General features: G+C 42.0%; 1 pseudogene; it reads right to left on the reverse strand.

Moving 5' to 3' along the window:
- Positions 1-2,517: 2,517 nt before the first annotated feature.
- Positions 2,518-21,824, reverse strand: part of LOC127694396 (developmental pluripotency-associated protein 2-like) — an 80,070-nt pseudogene continuing 60,763 nt past the window's right edge.

Raw genomic sequence — 21,824 nt, forward strand, 5'->3', positions numbered from 1 at the left:
ATGGAAAACACCAGATCTTGTAGCATCATGTCTAGTACCTGGGGCATATGATAGAATCAGCTCAGTGCCAATGAGATTAGGTGATCTCATTTCTTCAGCTTTGCTGCCTACTACAGATCTAGACTCATTTTTGGCCTGTTTCCATTCTCTGTATGCCACCCTTTGGCAGACATCCCACAGCTCTGGAATTATCAACATCTTCAAGTTTATATTACAACCAAAGTTTTACCTTCACAACTTCACCCAGAGGTCTCTCAGGATCTCATTGTAGATATTCCGACAACTCCAGCAACTCTATAACCACGGAACAAGACCTCACCACCTCTCCATCTTCTACCATTCAAATTTCTAAAACAATGTAGAAGATTTCACCAAGTTTTGCCTTCTCAGGATGATCCTGACCCATCCCAGACACCTGCCTTCAACCACAGTTGTAGCATCTATGTTTTTTGTTTGTTTGGTTGGTTGGTTTTGCTAGAGAAAATGTCCTTGGGCAATTGCTTTCCAGGATCAGGGAACCTGTTTGGCATTTTGAGCTTAGTCTCTTTTCTTTAAATGTCTTTAGTCTCTTCATGAGTTTGAACCTTTGATGGATTCCTGAACTTCCTGCTTCTTTTCTTTTTCATTGTACTAATTATAACTAACTTGGCTTGAAATTTTTGAGGTTACTAAAATTCCTAAGGCCAAAATTCAATACTCAAGGATAAAGCTAGTATCTGATTCTTTGTTTACAACAATAAAGTTTTCTTAAAACTTAGTTAATCTGTTCCTAATAGCCTTTGCCTTTTTACTAGAAAAAAAATATAAAAAATAGTTGTGTTTTATAAAAAGAAACAGAGAAGGAATATATTTTGTAGAGGTGTGGTAAGGTGTAGGAGGAAGGGATACCTAGATGAGTCCCTGCTGAGTCATCCCTTCCCAATGAGGGACCAGCCACACGACAGTGTAGTATAGAATAGAGTTTATTCAGGGCATGGGGAGGGGAGTTGAGATGGTAGTAGAGACAGAGAAAGGCAGCGAAAGGGAGAGAGCAGAGGAGTAGAGGCTGGCCAGGAGCACATGGAGAGAGAAGGGGGAGGGGAATGGAGAAAAGGGGAAGCAGGAGAGAGAGGACAGACCAAGCCAAGAGCAAGAAGGCAAAAAAACAGAGGATGAGGTGAGCAGCCTCTTTTATAGTGAGTCAGGCACACCTGGCTAGTGCCAGGTAACTGTGAGGTGGAGCCTAGACAAAATGCTAACATTCCCCCATTTTGGTTTAATTAAAAAAGAAAAATTAGAAAGAGATGGTGGTGGATCAGGAATATGGTCATCATGATTTTGACTACTTCCTGCTGGCATTGTGGTGGCGTGTCTCTAGGAAACCTAGGAACATGAGTATGGGGATGTTGGTCCAGTCATAGGAGAGTTAGCTGTTTCTTTGCTGTGGAATCATCTGTGGATAGATCAGAAGGAACAGGTCTAGTAGAAGCATCTCTGTGTGAGAGATTAGAGCATCTAGGAGTTGCTTCTCTGGAGCTGTCCTGGGTGTAGTAAATACCTGGACTTGACAAGATGCTGAAATACATACATACATACATACATACATACATACATACATACATACACACACACATTATAGGCAGAGAATAAAGTACATTTGGGAGAAAAAAATTTTCTTCTTAGTTAATGAATTTATTAATGAGTAAATTTAGTGGTGGAATACCTTAGAGGTTAGGAACTAGGTTTGTTTTCTAGCTGTCAGGCTATACTTAGCTTAGCCATCAATGTAGTCAGAAGTCTGTGGAATAGTAAATTATAATATAGGAGTCATGTATTAATTTTAAAATGACAGAGTTCATCTATAGTTCACTACCTAAACAATTTCTAGGTCCCTGTGGTATCTATGGCAACTTGGGCAGAGTCAGTCTGGCTTTTTTTTTTACTGAAAGATTGTTTAGCACAAGCAATGAACTCTATACTGTAGTCAATAATATATCAGTACTGGCTAGGCAATGTGGTATAAGCACATAAATACCAACACTTAGGAAGACCATAACAAATTTCTGGTCTACCTAGAAATTCCAGAGGAAATCATTAGAAATGTAAATAAAGATTATATCTAATAAAAAAAAAGAAAGAAATTCCAGGCCAGCTAGAGTTACTACATGATAAAGTCTTAATAAAGAAGAAAAAAACGAACTATAAAAGTACTTTCTACTTTCTTAATTTGAAACTGTTCCCCAACCCCACCTATGGAAAAAAAGTACATCAAAACAAAACCACTAAAACAATATTATTTCTCAAATAGCTAAACATTTAGCAAATCCAGCACAAGATCACCAGGAGATGCTACAGATGTTAAGATTCAGCGGGTGTTATTAGGGTGATAGATGCTGATTTATCTGCAGATTCTCCATTCTGCTGGAAGAGACTGGAGGAGGGGCTTCTAAAGACTGATGTCCGGGGTGTTTTTAGCCATGAAATGTTCTTCTTTGCTTCTTCCATTCCCTTCTTATCAGAGTAAAACCTTGATATTGTCTAAGGTGGCATATTTGGGCCTATGGCATTTTTCTTTGTATGGCTTCTAATTTTAAAGTTTCTCATGATCTTCTTGTGGCTGTGAACACATTCAGGACATAGCAAATCATCTTTCACCCCTGGCTCTGGGATAACACAGGCTGGTAACAGAAAGAGAAAATTCATCCTTTGGGGGAGTGTATGGAACCCAGGTCTGACCAGCATGAAATTGTAGGCAAATCCAGCCTTTCCTATCTGCAGGGCACTGCCTACCATGGACAACACCATCTCAATCCAATGGTTTGTGGCAGAAAGGCCTCTACAGAAGAGAGAGGAGGACAACGATTCACAGACACTGGCTGGGTGGCTCTCATGGCAGTTCTTCCCCAGGCTGCAAATGTGGATCCCTGAGGTGAAATTAGAATTTCTAGTACACCATTCTCCTGCTTCCTACTTTGGTAGCTGCTTGGAGGCCCAATTTCTCCGAAGACGGTCTTGGGTTTCTTGGGACCCAGCTTCATTCTGGCCTCACAAGATGTGCTGGAAGCATAACATTCTTGTTTAGAATATGAATATCTGTGAAGTCTCAAATAGAGTTCAACTTTCTTGCCATCTATACTCAAGTTATGACAATGACACTTCTCCCAAGCCTGCCTAAAAGTGTCATACTTTGGCCATACTTACAACAAGAACCAATCTGAGGAAGACTTGGATGAATAAAGTGTGGTTTTAACACTGGTCTCATTTACTGAGGAACCAACCACAGAATATCCTAGTGAATCAAATGTTTCTTGAAACATAACCCACATACCACCAGTCCATTCTCTGGTGAGGTACGAGGTAATCAACAAGAACCATACCAAGCACCTCTCATTTGGCCACCCTGCCTCCTATTAATGATGTGTCCCAGAACAGTCTGGCTTTCTAGCCAAGAAGATGAAGAGCCTTTTTTTTAAAATGTGGAATAGATATATTGACATGAGAAATGACCCGCCTTGATTTAGACAATACGAGGCATTTGACTCTCAGGGTATCCAGTTTTGTTCACAGTGTAGACCAAGCCTGAGCAGGGCAATGGCAATGTTTTTCAGTGGTTTTCATACCAAAATCCAGGTAGTCTTTTGTAGCTGTGTCATTATCTTCTGAGACCTTGGGGGCTTAACTGTTAGGCTTTGGGAGTCTGTCTGTCATAAGTTTAAATATTAATATATTAGCAGACTTCTGACAAGATAGGCTTTGGGAGTCTGTCTGTCATAAGCTTAAATATTAATAAATTAGCAGACTTCTGACAAGATTGAGAGCAGTGTCTTTAAGCATCTAAGTTAGACAACCTGTGTTTGTTTAATGTCTTGTTTGAGAACAGAGGTGTCAGACTGTGGTGACAGAAAGTGAATATGTTCAGACAGGTTAAGGCCTGTGACATGAACTGAGTGGGTGGTTATGCAGGCCATGAGAATAGGCTGGGGGCATGGAAGTGCCAAGCTGCTCTGGCTCTGGGCTTTGGAGGTAATGTTTATGGAATGGAAAGTAAGGAGAGCAGGTGACTATTCACAGGTGCGATCACACTACTGATCAGTGTGGAGGCCAGGCACACTTGCCAGGAGAGCTTGGCAAGATCATGGCTTAGTCCCCACTGGAGCCTGCTGGGAGTTTCTACCCATTCCTTTTCCAACCTCAGCCAGTTCCAAGAGTGGGAGACAGGTGAACACACATGCATGACTGAAGCACCATGAGCACCAACACTGTGGCCAGATGGTGGTGGTGGCAGTGCACAGAAGGGGGAGCAGTAGATGGGTGCACACACACGTGCAGGCCACATGAAGCCACAGTAATGGCATGCATGCCCAAGGGAGCACAGGACCACATGGTTCAGGAACAATGATGTCTCTCCCTGTGGTAACAGGAGGTATGTGAACCTGCGGAGTTTCTAAATCCGAGTCATGGCACAAATGTTGTGTTTTATAAAAAAAGATATATAGAGAGAATATGTTTGATGGATGTGCAGTCAGGAGTAGAAGAAGGGGGTGTCACTACTGGCCCATGCTCAGGCATCCCTTCCCCCTGAGGGACCAGTCACAAGATGGTACAGTATAGAATACAGTTTATTCAGGCATGGGGATGGGAGTTGAGAGGGTAGTAGAGACAGAGAAAGGCAGAGAGAGAGAGAGAGAGTAGAGGAATAGAAGCAGGGGGAGAGAAAGGGGAGAAGGAAATGGGGAAAGAAGAAGAGGCAAGAGGAAAGAGTGAGAGTGAGAAGACAAGAGAGGAGAGGGCAAGCGACCCCTTTTATAATGAATCAGGCAATACGTGGCCAGGTAACTATGGGATGGAGCTTAGGCAAAATGCAAACAATAATAAATATACTTAATGCTAAATATTTCTTCTTTATATAAAGCTTCTACTTGCTGGAAGATCACTGCACTAATCTGAGGAGAAATTCTGTGGGAAATAACTATTCCTACCTGGGACTGAGTGAAAGAAAGAAAGAAAGAAAGAAAGAAAGAAAGAAAGAAAGAAAGAAAGAAAGAAAGAAAGAAAGAAAGAAACAAAGAAACAAAGAAACAAAGAAACAAAGAAAGACACAAAGAAAGACACAAAGAAAGAAACAAAGAAAGAAACAAAGAAAGAAACAAAGAAAAGGAAGACAAACCACTTCTAAGGAGTTGAGGAGAAGGTTTATTGAAGATATACAGGAGAGTATGTAAAGAAGCATCTGGAATGGCTCAGAACGAACATGATCAGTCAACTGAACAAGGCCATGTAAGGACAGTAGGGAAAGGAGGGGAGAGAGCCAGAAGCCAAGAGTCCAAGAGAATGGGATCCAAGAGCAGTGGCCAAGAAGCAAAAAGATAAAAAGACCAGGTTACCAAAACGGCCACTTTCTATAGGGAAGAGCAGTTGGGAGAAATGCAGCGAAGCTAAAGGGCTGGAGAGGTTGGAAGTAGGGGTAGGGTATGCCAGCCAGGATGATTCTGTAACAGGTAGGGATCAAGGAAGACTTGTGGCCAGAATCTGCTTTTATATGTTAACTAGGCACCCCAGCCATTTGTGCTGAGTTTGAGACCTAACATCCCAACCTTTTTGTTGATGGTAAAGGACAATATAGCCTTTTCTACAACTACTTATGACTGAAATTGGGGAATAATTGTTGGTGACTCATGAAGGCTTAAACAATAGCCACCGGAATAATGATCAAAGAATGGGCTGGGGGACATCTGTTAGCTTGATGTTCACTGATGCCCAGGTTCTAGTTGGGGCTAAGGAAGTGCAGGCCTCTTTGGAAACATTTGTGAGGCTGAAATTCTTAGTTCTAGCTAGCTACTTTGGAACATTTTGAGATACAAAGGCTAAAACTAGAAATCCTGTCAGAAGCATCAAGCTTCAGTTGATTTAGAAATCTTCTGGGACAAATATAGACTAGAGACAGAAAGTAAAATTTAGGAGCTTAGGGGAAATTTTTTATCTTGGATATACACTTGAATCTTCCAGGTCCATTGTCCTGGTAGATGGAGGAGAGGAGTCCCAACACAAGGGAAATATGGAGAGATCCCATCCCCAGAAATAGACAGGTAAGAAACTTAGGCTGTCAATTGACAAAAATACTTATCTGGAGCCCATTTCACCTGTGAGAGGTATATCCAAGTCAACTCTATAAACTTATGAACTTCTGAAGAAGCAACTTTAAGACTATGCTTAGCAGACAACCAGAGGAATTTTGAGCTTGTGACTATGATATGGTAAGTGCTTTACCAGGCCTAGATTAATAACTTATCAAAACCCCATTGATTAATGTTAAAATTCTGAACTTTCTCAAGTCTTAGTATAACAACAACATAGAGAAATCTGAAACATTTTTATTTCTTACATAACTTAAGTGATTTCCTTGGGCCTTTACAACTTGGATTTACATACTATAAAAACACTTTCTTAGACCATCACAACTAAGGTTTTACATTCTCAGACCTTTATGACTTGTATTTACACACCAGAGAACACTGTCTTAGACCTTCAGAACTTACATAAACTGTAAACTTTTTTCTCTCCAATTACTCACCCTGAGACACAGGTGGTTAATTACTAGAGCAGTCATTTCGATGCAAGTTCCTTTAAATAAAGGAATAGTGAAAAGTTACTTTAAAACCTGTATTATAAGTTTATCTTTATCAGCTCGAAGTCTTCCACCAAGATAAATTGTCTGTGCCAGTCTTTCTCAGCAGGACACCTAGTAGCTCTAGAAAAAGGGAATCTTTATTTATATATGAAACTGACAACTCAGCCACAGCCTTCTGGAAAGAATTGTTATGTTTGCTGATGTTAAATTGACAAAGCTACATACAGTTAGCCTAGCCTTCAACGCTGTCAGATATCTGAGAATGATAAATTATAGCAGAAAACATAATCCAAATGGCCTAAGTATCAATTAAAATGACAAAGACTTACCTACCATCTAGGCCACCATGGTCTCAATGGCTTCATCGGAGCAAGTAGTCAGTTTTTGTTATACAGGACATATTACATCTTCAGCTACTGTACAGGGAACCATCAGCCTTCAGTAGCCAAGCCCAGAAAGCCTGAGAAATTTTCCTGTTGATGAAGTACTTGAGAAGGTTGTGTAAGACCCCAAAAACCGAGGGCACCCCCAGCGCCCCACGCCTCAAATGGCAACACCCATATCACTCGCTAGAAATTGTCTTGATGCAATAACATGAGGATTTCTTTTATTCCAGAGCTCTGGGGTCCACAGTCGTACACTGCACAGGGGTAGAGTACTGTGGGACCCCGTGAAACTGAAGTCAGGGTTATTTAAAGGGGAAAAATCACAAGACAAGGGGTGGAGGACACAATTCAAAAGGCAAGGGGTGGAGGACAAATTATGCATGGAATGGGGAAGTACAGAATGAGGAAGTTAGGCAATAGTTTATACCTTAAGGAAGGTTAGAGATTATTTGAAGCAAATGTCCTTGGGGCATTGTATAGTTAAACACTGGAACTAGAACAGGGTGGGCTATCTTTCTCTCAAGCTGAGAGCAGAAAAACAAGTTACTCTGTGCTGGGCTAGTTGTTTAGGGGTCTAAAAACATTGAGTTGGGGGGGGGGGGGGTCTTTCATTCCCCACTCCTTCTCTTGTTAATAGTTCTAATCTTAGAACTATAGAGCTAAATCTCTGAATCTATATATTCTGGATTGTCCTGCCATAATCTCTGATATTGTTGGCGTAGTATAAGAATCTGTACAGCACTTATACGTTCTCTAATAAAAACTATTAACCAGTTAATCACACAGGTTCCAATTGTAAGCAAAAGGAGTAAAATTACAAAGGGTCTCATCAAAGCATAAAGCAGGGTGGTTAAGAGTGCAAGATCTAGGCCTTTCCACCAAGTCTCAAGGTATTATGCACAGAGGTGTCTAATGTAGACTGAATCTCCAACTTGGAAGCGAAGTGGGACTTGCAAGTCTCCTTCCCCTGAGTAGGCCTCCCAGAGCTGCTTCCATGCTCGCTGCCTCACCCACTCGAGCGCCTTGAGCCTAGAGAACAAAAACCTGAAGAGCACAAAGGGTAGGAGAGCTATCTAATTATTAACACCAGTCTCTGTGGTCAATTTGGTGAGGGTTTCTTTCATCAGGGTTTCAGCAACAGATCCTGAAGCCTTCTTATACAGATCCAGTCACCTCTCTGGAAGCAATGAGGAGTCTCTGGCATACCTAGAGCATTTAAGGCAAATCTCATATTATGGGACACCTCCTGGGAGGGCCCAGTGGACACCAAAGGAGTTGGGGTATCAAAGAGGATCTCTAGGGGGATCAGGTTTAAATGGCAGAGGCTGTTCAGAAACAAAGGGAGAGGCACCACCCAGCCTGAGCCAGTCTCCAAGGTCAATTTAGTTAAGGTCTCTCATAGGGTTTTGTTTATTTTCTCTACTTGTCTTGAGCCCTGGGGACAGTAGTCCAATAATGTTTCCAATTAGTCCCCAATATCTCTGTCAATTTCTGACTTACCTTAGAAACAAAATCAGAACCATTATCTGACCCAATTACAATGGGCAATCTGAAACTCAGAAAATTTTTTCTAACCCTGGAAGCTGTTTTCTGCTTACTGGGGAAAGTCTCACCCCATGTAGAAAAAGTATCTATAAATGCTAGAAGGCATTTTATAACCATATTCTCCTGCCTTAGCTTTTATAAAATCTCTTAATATACTCTAGGCTTTTCTCTTCTAGGTCTTTTGCCCTGTTTACTCTTTACTGCATAAGCATTTACTTGCTGGCATATCTTACACTGTTCTATTATCTCTCTAGCCTAAAACCTGAGTCATAAATATATATGTTTGGTCCCTTAACTGCCAGGTCAAGGTTTTTAATCCCCTAAATGAGTCCATCTGTGCATTTGGCCTAGTGAGTCTTTGGCTTACTTTCTGGGGAGTATAGTTCTCCCTTCTTGTGTGCACCTTCTCTTGATAATAGTTGGTAGGGTAGCCAGCAATCTCAGTCCTTTTTTAAGTGAGGCTGTTCCTTAATTTTGTCCCATTTCCCAATGGGTGTCTCTTACAGACCCATAACCAGTATAGGCTCTTGCATATCTATTCCTGGAGCCATTTGCTCTGCCTGGTTATTGCCCATTTAGTCTTTTCCCTTTGGACATCCTGGGCAGTGAATACTCACAGTGGCTGGCTTCATTAGGACATCTAAGAACTCCAAGATTTCCTGTTGGTTTCCTCTGATGTAAGCAGTCCTCTTGGCATATATCCCTGTGGGCGTGGGCTGAGGCAAAGGCATACCGGTTATCCATGTGGCTGTTGATTTTCTTTCTGGTTCCAAGTTCCAAGGTCTTGGTGAGGGCAACAAGCTCCACGTTCTGCATTGACATGCCAGGGGATAAAGATTCTTCTACCCAGATGACATTTGTGCCTTCCACCATAGCAGCACCTGCTTCCATCATGGAGAAAACTGCTCCAGTCTGTAGCGACTTTCAGCAGGGGTCAGTCTCTTTTGGGCCAGTTAGCTGCAGACCGTTGGGCAAGAAACATATATGCCCCCCTCCCCATTTTGGAGAGTATGTCTTACTCCAACAGAGAGTAGGAACAGTCTGGAGTGACCCTAAATGAATGGGCTACCCATCCCATCCCTAGGTCCACTGTTCTTTGGGTAGTCAGTCCACGAATACATTTTGGTGCCAGTGGCTTCTTGGACCCAAGATCTTTTCTTGGAAACAGCGCCATTGGCTTGAAGACCGAGTGTTGAGCCCCTTGTCCACCAAGAACTGAGTGGTGTTCTCTTTCACTCCCACAGTTATCCTGGGTTGGGGAAGGTGATCAGAAACCCCATCTCCCCTAGTCACTGTCTTCACCCAGGGCGAACACCTGGGTTTGCCATTTGGGGGCACTTTTCCCAAGACCTGGGAATTCCTGCTCCCGGCTTCTATTTGTTAGGGCACACTTTGGCAAAAAGTTCTCCAATTCAGTAGAACTACCGCGTCCTCTCCGACACTCAGACGGGACTCTTCCAGGGTCCCTGGAGTTCCCCCAAAACTCCCGGGGACATCTCCCAGGGTCACAGCCTGTGGTCTACAGAGCATGTCTACTCACCATGGTCCTCTGGTTCTCATGAGCCAAGAGAATAGCTGCTCACCAAAAAATGCACATCTCCTCAGATTCAGATTCAGAAAACAGAGCAGGACAGACACTCAGGACATAGACACCAGCTGGCACACACATAATCCAGAGGGGATCCCCTTTACCTCCAAGTTGGTTCTCGCGTGTGAAGGAAAGCCGCACTTCCCGGCCAATGCACCAAGAAAATGTAAGACCCCCCCCCCCCCAAAAAAAACCGAGGGTGCCCCAGCACCCCATGCCTCAGAAGGCGACACCCATATCACTCGCGAGAAACGGTCTTGGTGCAATAACATGAGGATTTCTTTTATTCCAGAGCTCTGGGGTCCACAGTCGTACACTACACAGGGGTAGAGTACTGTGGGACCCCGTGAAACTGAAGTCAGGGATATTTAAAGGTGAAAAATCACAAGACAAGGGGTGGAAGACACAATTCACAAGGCAAGGGGTGGAGTACAAATTATGCATGGAATGGGGAAGTACAGAATGAGGAAGTCAGGTAATAGTTTATGCCTTAAGGAAGGTTAGAGATTATCTGGAGCAAATGTCCTTGGGGCATTGTATAGTTAAACTTTGGAACTAGAACAGGTTGGGCTATCTTTCTCTCAAGCTGAAAGCAGAAAAACAAGTTACTCTGTGCTAGGCTAGTTGTTTAGGGGTCTAAAAACATTGAGTTGGGGTCTCTCAGTTGGTCTACCTTGACTTGGGAGTAGAGCAGTCAACCCAACAGTATCCACAGTGAATACACAGCCCTGGCAGCAAACAAGGCATGGGGCAGTTTTTTTCCCAATGGCCAGCATTACCACAATCGAAATGAAGTTGTCAGTACCACATCTGTCTTCTTGGGGATGCTGGTAGAAGTTGGCATTTCTAGCTATCATGAGAAGCAGTTTTATTAAACATTTTAATTTTAAATGCCATATTCAGCAGATCTCTGAAGATTTTGCATGTGCCCTTACCCCAGACTTGAGCAGGCTAAACAGACCTCACAATGGGTTAATGACCCAGGTGGAGCCATTGCCTTGCTGCACCTGCAATTTCCTACAGGAATTTAGAAGAATAGACTGCCCACTGAGCTTGCTTTGCAACATAATCCAGCTGAAACAAAGGATGGGCTTTGTGGTCTTCCCTTTATAAGCTGGAGCAGCAGAATTAAGCTTTGAGCCTTGATCAGAACCATGTCTAGGCTTCATTCTTCACACACACACACACACACACACACACACACACACACACACGTTCTTTTCCTTTCCAGGCCCTCTTTCAGGGAACCCAGTTCATCCATGGCAGCTGGACAGCTACATTTGCAGACCATTATCTATTATGTATGAGCTAATAAACTTTATTTGCTTTTAGTTACTTGCTTTAGGCTTAACTTTCAAAACACATACAGAGGCTAAATAAAGCTTGTCACTAAATGTATTACATAGCATCTTACAAGATAGTAGTTTTTATATAATTAAGATGCTATAGCTTTATCCCTGTTAATTTTCAGCAGCCTTAAAATTTTGAGTTGAAGACTTAAAGATCCCTGGCATCAAAATAAAACATTAAACCATAAATGAAGTCCATGATAGACCAGAAACTTTACAAAATCATAAATACAGTTCACAGAGTGACTGGGAAAGTTGCCATTTTTGACTTTTTTAATGGTACACCATTATAAAATATCATTTTTATATGACTCAATTTATCCAAATAGCTACAACTTAGTAAAGTAAGCAAAGACAAAACAACTAGACAAATATTTCTGTGAACCTGAGGAAACCTTAGGTATTTATAAATTTTATTTATTAAATATATGTATTTATTAATCATATGTTGTTACTTATTTAAATTTTCTAGAAGCCTGGTATTGAGCAGTTAGCAAACACATAAGTTGTATCTGTTGAAATAAATATTATGAAATCCTGGTGGTAGCTTCGCTACCCCCTTCAATGCTTTATGTTCTCAAATGTAGGACACACACTCAGCCTTTATATTTTAATATGCCTTAAACATCTCAATAGCTGGGCCACTGCCTAACCTCCATGATGTTAGTCCTGAGTTATTATGTACTAATTATATGTTCTGTCTTGTCTGCTGTGGACCCATAGGGCTGCCCAGCTGGACTGCACTCTGGGCCATGCTTTCCTGGCTTCTTCACATTGCCATGCCTCTCTGTCCTGCACTCTTCTCAGGCATGGGGTCTCTCCTCTCCTCCACACTCTCCCAGCATCGTGGATCTCCTCCTTTTTTCCTCATCCAGGTCCCAAGCTTGGGAATCCTAAAATCCAGACTCTTGGCCCTACCCAGCTATTGGCGGCTTGCATCTTTTTTTTTTAAATTTATTGATATATTTATTTACATTTCAAATGATTTCCCTTTTTCTGGACCCCCACTCCCCGAAAGTCCCATCAGTCCCCTTTCGTATCCCTGTTTTCCTACCCAAACCTTCCAACTTCCCTGTTCTGATTTTGCTCTATACTGCTTCACTGAGTCTTTTCAGAACAAGGGGCCACTCCTCCATTCTTCTTGTACCTCATTTGATGCGTGGATTATGTTTTGGGTATTCCAGTTTTCTAGGTTAATATCCACTTATTAGTGAGTGCATACCATGATTCATCTTTTGAGTCTGGGTTACCTCACTTAGTATGATGTTCTCCAGCTCCATCCATTTGCCTAAGAATTTCATGAATTCATTGTTTCTAATGGCTGAATAGTACTCCATTGTGTAGATATACCACATATTTTGCATCCACTCTTCTGTTGAGGAATACCTGGGTTCTTTTCAACTTCTGGCAATTATAAATAGGGCTGCTATGAACATAGCAGAATGTGTATCCTTATTACATGCTGGGGAATCTTTTGGGTATATGCCCAGGAGTGGTATAGCAGGATCTTCTGGAAGTGAGGTGTCCAGTTTTCGGAGGAACTGCCAGACTGATTTCCAGAGTGGTTGTACCAATTTGCAACCCCACCAGCAGTGGAAGAGTGTTCCTCTTTCTCCACATCCTCGCCAACACCTGCTGTCTCCTGAATTTTTATTCTTAGCCATTCTGAATGGTGTAAGGTGAAATCTCAGGGTTGTTTTGATTTGCATTTCCCTAATGACTAATGAAGTTGAGCATTTTTTAAGATGTTTCTCTGCCATCCGAAGTTCTTCAGGTGAGAATTCTTTGTTTAACTCTGTACCCCATTTTTTAATAGGGTTGTTTGGTTTTCTGGAGTCTAACTTCTTGAGTTCTTTATATATATTGGATATTAGCTCTCTATCTGATGTAGGATTGGTGAAGATCTTTTCCCAATTTGTTGGTTGCCGATTTGTCCTTTTGATGGTGTCCTTTGCCATACAGAAACTTTGTAATTTTATGAGGTCCCATTTGTCAATTCTTGATCTTAGAGCATATGCTATTGGTGTTCTATTCAGGAACTTTCCCCTGTACCGATGTCCTCAAGGGTCTTCCCCAGTTTCTTTTCTATTAGCTTCAGAGTGTCTGGCTTTATGTGGAGGTCCTTGATCCATTTGGAGTTGAGCTTAGTACAAGGAGACAAGGATGGATCAATTCGCATTCTTCTGCATGCTGACCTCCAGTTGAACCAGCACCATTTGTTGAAAAGGCTATCTTTTTTCCATTGGATTTTTTCAGCCCCTTTATCTAGAATCAAGTGGCCATAGGTATGTGGGTTCATTTCTGGATCTTCAATCCTGTTCCATTGATCTGCCTGCCTGTCACTGTACCAATACCATGCAGTTTTTAACACTATTGCTCTGTAGTATTGCTTGAGGTCAGGGATACTGATCCCCCAGAATTTCTTTTGTTGCTGAGAATAGTTTTAGCTATCCTGGGTTTTTTGTTATTCCAGATGAATTTGAGAATTGCTCTTTCTAACTCTGTGAAGAATTGAGTTGGGATTTTGATGGAAATTGCATTGAATCTGTATATTGCTTTTGGCAAAATGGCCATTTTAACTATATTGATCCTGCCGATCCATGAGCATGGGAGGTTTTCCCATTTTTTGAGGTCTTCTTCCATTTCCTTCTTCAGAGTCTTGAAGTTCTTGTCATACAGATCTTTCACATGTTTGGTAAGAGTCACCCCAAGGTACTTTATACTGTTTGTGGCTATTGTGAAGGGGGTCTTTTCCCTAATTTCTTTCTCAGCCTGCTTATCCTTTGAGTAAAAATCAACTGATTTGCTTGAGTTGATTTTATAACCTGCTACTTTGCTGAAGTTGTTTATCAGCTATAGGAGTTCTCTAGTGGAGTTTTTTGGGTCCCTTAAGTAGACTATCATGTCATCTGCAAATAATGATAGTTTGACTTCTTCCTTTCCAATTTGTATCCCTTTGACCTCCTTATGTTGTCTAATTGCCCGATCTAGTACCTCAAGTACAATATTGAAAAGATAAGGAGAAAGGGGCAGCCCTGTCTAGTCCCTCATTTTAGTGGGATTGCTTCAAGTTTCTCTCCATTTAGTTTGATGCTGGCTACCGGTTTGCTGTATATTGCTTTAATGATGTTTAGGTATGGGCCTTGAATTTCTGTTCTTTCCAAGACTTTAAGCATGAAAGGATGCTGAATTTTGTCAAATGCTTTTTCAGCATCCAATGAAATGACCATGTGGTTTTTTTCTTTGAGTTTGTTTATGTAGTGGATTGCATTGATGGATTTCCATATATTGAACCAACCCTGCATTCCTGGGATAAAGCCTACTTGATCATGGTGGATGATCGTTTTGATGTGTTCTTGGATTCAGTTGGCAAGAATTTTATTGAGTATTTTTGCATTGATGTTCATAAGGGAGATTGGTCTGAAGTTTTCTTTCTTTGTTGGATCTTTGTGTGGTTTTGGTATCAGCATAATTGTGGCTTCGTAGAAGGAATTGGGTAGGGTTCCTTCTGTTTTTATTTTGTGGAATAGTTTGAAGAGTATTGGTGTTAGGTCTTCTTTGAAGGTCTGATACAATTCTGCACTGAAACCATCTGGTCCTGTGCTTTTTTTGGTTGGAAGACTTTCTATGACCCCTTCTATTTCTTTAGTGGTTATGGGACTGTTTAGATGATCTATTTGGTCCTGATTTAATTTTGGTATTTGGTATCTGTCTAGGAAATTGTTCATTTCCTCCAGATTCTCCAGTTGTGTTGAGTATAGGCTTTTGTAGTAGGATCTGATGATTTTTTTGGATTTCCTCAGTTTCTTTTGTAATATCTCCCTTTTCATTTCTAATTTTGTTAATTTGGATACTTTCTCTGTGCCCTTTGGTCAGTCTGGCTAAGGGTTTATCTATCTTGTTGATTTTCTCAAAGAACCAGCTCCTGGACTCGTTGATTCTTTGTATGGTTCTCTTTGTTTCCACTTGATTGATTTCAGCCCTGAGTTTGATGATTTCCTGTCTTCTACTCCTCCTGGGTGAAATAGCTTCTTTTTGTTCCAGGGCTTTCAGGTGTGTCATTAAGCTGCTGATATATGCTCTCTCCATTTTCTTTTTGGAGGCATTCAGGGCTATGAGTTTTCCTCTTAGCACTGCTTTCATTGTGTCCCAAAGATTTGGGTATGTTGTGCCTTCATTTTCATTAAATTCTAAAAAGTCTCTGATTTCTTTCTTTATTTCTTCTTTAGCCAAGGTGTCATTGAGTAGAGTATTGTTCAGCCTCCATGTGTATGTGGGCTTTCTGTTGTTTTTTTGCTATTGAAAACCATTCTTACACCATAGTGATCTAATAGGAGGCATGGGATTAGTTCCATCTACTTGTATTTGTTGAGGTCTGTCTTGTGACCAATTATATGGTCGATTTTGGAGAAGGTACCATGAGGTGCTGAGAAAAAGGTATATTCTTTTGCTTTAGGGTGAAATGTTCTATAAATATCAGTCAAATCCAATTGGTCCAAAGCTTCAATTAGTTTTACTGTGTCCCTGTTTAGTTTCTGTTTTCCTGATCGGTCCATTGAGGAGAGTGGAGTGTTGAAGTCCCCCACAATTATTGTGTTAGGTGCAATGTGTGCTTTGAGCTTTAGTAAAGTTTCTTTTACGAATGAGGGTGCCCTTGCATTTGGAGCATAGATGTTCAGAACTGAAAGTTCTTCTTGGTGGATTTTTCCTTTGACCAGCAAGAAGTGTCCCTCGGTGTCTCTTTTGATGACTTTAGGTTGAAAGTCAATTTTATCTGATATTAGAATGGGTACTCCGGCTCGTTTCCCGAGACCATTGGCTTGTCAAATTGTCTTCTAGCCTTTTACTCTAAGGTAGTTTTTGTCTTTGATATTTAGGTGTGTTTCCTGTATGCAGCAAAATGTAGGGTCCTGTTTCCTTATCCAGTCTGTTAGTCTATGTTTTTTTATTGGGGAATTGAGTCCATTGTTGTTAAGAGATATTAAGGAATAGAGATTATTACTTCCTGTCATTTTTGATGTTATTTTTATATTTGAGTGATTATCTTCTTTTGGGTTTGATGGAGGAAGGTTACTATTTTACTTTTTCTAGGGTGTAGTTTCCCTCCTTGTATTGGAGATTTCCTCCTATTATTCTTTGTAGAGCTGGGTTTGTGGAAAGATATTGTATAAATTTGGTTTTGTCATGGAATGTCTTGTTTTCTCCATCTATTGTGATTGAGAGTTTTGCTGGGTATAGTAGTCTTGGCTGACATTTGTGTTCTATTAGAGTCTGCATGAGATCTGCCCAGGATCTTCTAGCTTTCATGGTCTCTGGTGAGAAGTCTGGTGTGATTCTGATAGGTCTTTCTTTATATGTTACTTGGCCTTTTTCTCTTACTGCCTTTAATATTCTTTCTTTGTTTAGTGTATTTGAGGTTTTAATTATTATGTGGTGAGAGGTATTTCTGCTCAGATCCAGTCTGTTTGGAGTTCTGTAGGCTTCTTGTATATTCATAGGCATCTCTCTCTTTAAGTTGGGAAAGTTTTCTTCCATAATTTTGTTAAAGATATTTGCTGGCCCTTTCTGTTGTAAATCTTCACTCTCATCTATACCTATAATCCTTAGGTTTGGTCTTCTCATTGTATTCTGGATTTCCTGGATGTTCTGGGATACAAGCTTTTTGCATTTTGCATTTTCTTTGACTGTTGAGTCAACGGTTTCTATGGTATCTTCAGCATCTGAAATTCTTTCTTCCATCTCTTGTATTCTGTTGTTTATATTTGCATCTATGGCCCCTGATTTCTTCTCAAGGTTTTCTATCTCCAAAGTTGTCTCCCTTTGTGATTTCTTAGTTGTTTCTACTTCTGTTTTTAGATCCAGGATGGTTTTGCTCAGTTCCATCATTTGTTTGTTTGTGTTTTCCTGTAATTCTTTAAGAGATTTTTGTGTTTCCTCTTTCATGATTTCTGCCTCTTGACTCAAGTTCTCCTGTATTCTTTAAGTTTTTTTTGTTTTGTTTGTTTGTTTGTTTGTTTGTTTGTTTGTGTTTTGGGTTTTTTTTTTTTTTTTTTTTTTTTTTTTTTTTTTTGCGTTTCTTCTTTATTGGCTTCTATCTCTTGAGCTTTATTCTCCTGCATTTCTTTAAGTGATTTTTCTGTTTCCATTATACGGGTTTCTAGCTTATTCATGTTCCCCTGTATTTCTTTAAGAGATTCATTTATGTCCTTTTTGTGTTCTTCTAGCAGCATCATGATCAGTGATTTTAAATCCCAATCTTGTTTCTCTGGTGTGTTGGCATAACCAGGACTTGCTGATGTTGGAGAGTTTGGTTCAGATGCTGCCATATTGCCTAGATTTCTGTTAGTAGCATTCCTGCGTTTGCCCTTTGCCATCTTATTCTCTGGAGTTAGTTGGTCTTGTCCTTGGCTGGTGTTTGGGCCTCCTGAGGAGCTCTGGGGCTATTACTGCAACACTATATGGCTGGGTTTCCCCTGTAGCAGATTGCTGATGTGCTGTCCTCCTCTTGGGTGCCTTTGCAGCTCTAGTGTGCTTTGCCCCAGATTGTGTCTGTGAACCAGATGGAGCCCGTTTGCACCTTCAGGGAGTGCTGATGGTGTATGTTGCCGGGACATTTTCCGTGTGCTGATCACTCTGCTGGGCAGCCGATCTCCCAACCAGGTTGGTGCACACAAGGCTAGCCTGGCTGTTCAGGCCCTGTGTCCAGGTAAAAGCCTGGGAGGCCAAGGTCCGAGCAAAGTTCCTCTCAGGCTATGACTGTTAATTGGGTCTGTCAGGTGTCCAGGATGGCAGGCGTGTGCACTCGTGCTCCCTGAAAGTGCCGGGAGAGTCTGCTGGGCTAACAACCTCCTGGCAGGGTTGACACACAGATGGCCCACCAAGCTGCCCAGTTCTTGGGGTCAGTCCAGGGCCTGTTGGGGCCTTAGACCCCCGCTTTGTTAGCCTCGGGCTTTGCCTGCTAGAGCTCTCTGGCATCCTGTAGGCAAAATGGCGGCGCGTGTGCCAGCCCGGGCTAAAAAACCTCCTGGCTGGGTTGGCACCCTGATGGCCCCCTGAACAGCCCAGGGCCTGGGTGCAGGCCAATGCCCGTCAGGCTTAGACCCCCACGATGTTGGCCTCGGGTTATGTTTGTGTACCTCAGTCTGTCCGATCTCTCTGGAGTCTGAAAGCAAGATGGAGGTGAGTCTCTCCTGACTGGCGGGAGGCCGAGTTCTGAAGTGGCTTCCGTGCAGTGAAAGGCACCGTAAATCCGCAGCTGCTTGCAGCCTGGCTGGCCAGCGAAGGTCAGTGGTCGTGGGCGCAGGGCCTAACTGGACCCTGTGTTGCCTTGATTCCACTGCTGATGGCCCTTCAGCTGGACCAGCCACTGCTGCACTGCCGCCACCGCAAGTCTGCATCTTTTTTTTTTTTTAACCAATCAGAACCAACATGTGGCAGGTTCCCAGAAGCTATATGTAGACACTCTTGTACAAATGGCTTTTGGGGGGAGCATAATTAGCATTCATAATGCAAGCAGCTACACACATCTCTAAATCACTTTTTGTTAACCCGAGTTCATCTTTGTAACCTTAGGAATTTATCATCATACAAATCCAAAATATTTTAGAGACTCACTGTATGGTATGTGTTTTGGGGTCCAGCTGTGGGTCCATGCCCTCCACTTCCCTCCTCGCATAGTGTCTGGATGCTGCTGCACACCAGGCTGGAACTATCAAGTGGCACCAGGGACAGATGGAGTTCTACAGGATTCTGATTCAGCTGTGGGTGAATGCTGGGGGCAAGATTTGGGAGGTGGGCATGGGGTGGGGATGCGGAGAAGGCCTTCTCTAAAGATCTTAGTCTACATCTCTTTTAGGTGAAGGCCTTCTCTGATGATCTTCAATGAACCATCTCTCTAAGATGATCTTAGCTTATTCATATTTCTTTATTCAGGGTGGGCTTGTATGCATACAATTTATTCAGACTGAACCAAGGGCTATATTTGAGGAAGATGGTGAAAATATGCAGGGTGGGAAAAGGTCATTGGTTGAAGGCTAAGGTACTGAGATGCTTCATTAGTATGGGGAGGCATTCCAGGAATCTCAGGTGCTGAGCTATGTGACATTCCTGGGGTAGGCAGAGGAGTCTATGACCTCCCAGGAAGAGAAGAGAAAGCCCATCTGACAACAGGGTATTTGTCAGTTTGCACTGATCTCAGAGCTTTCTGATAATATCTGACTCTAACTTTAGCAGCAGAAGTTCACAAAATCTGCCTGTTTTATTTATTTATTTATTTATTTATTTTCACTTATTTACTTTGAATTGCATTCACTGCCCTCTTCTTGGTCACACCCCAACAACTCTTCCCTCACCCCCTCCTCTTCTCCTCTGAGCTGTTGGGGACCCCCCTGGGTATCTCTCACCCCTCACCCTGGCACTTCAAGTCTCTGCTAGGCTAGATGCTTCCTCGCCCTCTGAGACCAGACAAGGAGCCCAGCTACAGCTTTTGGGATGACCCCATTCCAGTTGTTTGGGATTTACATGAAGGCCAAATTGCACATCTGCTACATATGAGAGGGGAGGCCTAGGTGGTCCAGCCTATGTATGTTTTTTGGACGGTAGTTCAGATTCTGAGAGACCCAAGGGCCCAGTTTAGTTTACTCTGTTGGTCTTCCTATGGAGTTCCTATCCCCTTCAGGGCCACAATTCCTCCTATTCTCCCATAAGAGTCCCCAACCTCCATCTAATGTTTGGCTGTGTGTGTCTTCATCTGTCTGAGTCAGCGGTTAGATGGAGCCTCTCAGAAGACAACATGCTCTCTGAGAAATGTAAAACACTACATAAACCAGAGGGTTAATGAGGGGTGGGGCCTAGAAAGACAAAGGATTATTGAACCAATTTAATTGCTCAGTGGATTGAAATCTCCGGAGCAAGTCTATGCAGAGTTTTTTCAGAGTATTAGCATTGGTCTCAAATAAGATTTGATTCATTTATATATACATATAATTTTTTTCTCAATACTATGTAAATTCTCCTAAGTTTAGAAGTTATTAGGCCCTGGCAAGAGAGTTCACCTGTCACTGAAAGGACACAAGCTATCATCTGTGGATGTCATCACCTGCTTGTCTCAAAAGTCTCCAGTCTGATGGTGTGTCTGGACAAAGGTAGCTATAGTCCAGCAGGTGCAAGGAAGACAGCATGTCCTATTCCTTTTAGCAAAGGAAGGAACATCTCACAGTCTCCATCTGGCCTGCAGGGGCATCACTGCCTTCTTTTTCCCATGGAGATAAACCTGTGGAATAATCACAACAGAAGTATAGGATAAGAGCATGGAGATATATACCCAGGGGCTATTTTCTTTTTTTATATCAAAAGAAGAGAGGAGGTAATGCACATAGTAAGTCTGTAACAGTTTGATTGGCAGTAAATAGGTGGTCCTTTGCTATGGACCTAGGAGAAAGGCAAGGGGATAGGTGTTAGAGAAGTCTTAATTCTGGTCTGGCATCCTTTAAGTACGTTGTTGCAGTAAGGAAAGCAGAGGGAAAGGCTGGGGATTATTTAATTTCATCTGCTTAAGGTAGCTAAGAAAGGGAACACCATGTTAAGTATGTATCTGGAATAGGTAGTAATAACTTTTCTGTAAAAAATAGACTGCCTTAAGTAGATGGTATTACTTTTGTAATTGAAGATTAAATAGTAGTTATTAATGTAGTCTGTTTAAGCTGTTAGGCTGACTCCATGACAGGCTTCAAATTGGCAGTTCAGTTAACTAGGCCTAAGAACTGGTCACGTCCTGGCGAGTCCATGCAAGTCAGTTACTAGAAAAAACTCCAAGCTTCAGGCATCTAGTCAGATACTGCCCCTTCTATCAGAAACTGCCCAGAGCACCTGTCCATAAGAAAGGACAATGGGTCAGCAACAGTTTCCAGACCTTCCCAGCAACAGTTTTTAGCCACCATGCCCCAGTAATGGTTCTAGTATGTTCCTAGAGATGGAGGAAGATAAAGGTCACCTACCCCAGAATCCCCTAATGTGCTTTAAATCGCCTGTGAGCTTATTTGGTTGTTTGAATCTTGGAATGAGAGACTCCAGCATACTGGACTTCTGCAGAATAAAACACTCTTTGTTTTTATATACTATTTGAGTATGTGGTACCACTCTTCAGTGAATCATGGACCCTTACATTAGCAATGAAGGGGGCTTAGAAAGAGAGAAGGGGCGTTTAGAGAATGTGGCATGGCGATATGGGAGGAAGGGAGTACCCAGGCGGGCCCATGCCCAAGCACCTCTTTTCCCTGAGGGACCACACGCAAACAGACATGGAATAGAATAGAGTTTATTCAGGGCAGAGGATGGGAGTTAGAGAGGCG

Source organism: Apodemus sylvaticus, chromosome 10 (assembly GCF_947179515.1).
Source record: "Apodemus sylvaticus chromosome 10, mApoSyl1.1, whole genome shotgun sequence".
NCBI lineage: Eukaryota > Metazoa > Chordata > Mammalia > Rodentia > Muridae > Apodemus > Apodemus sylvaticus.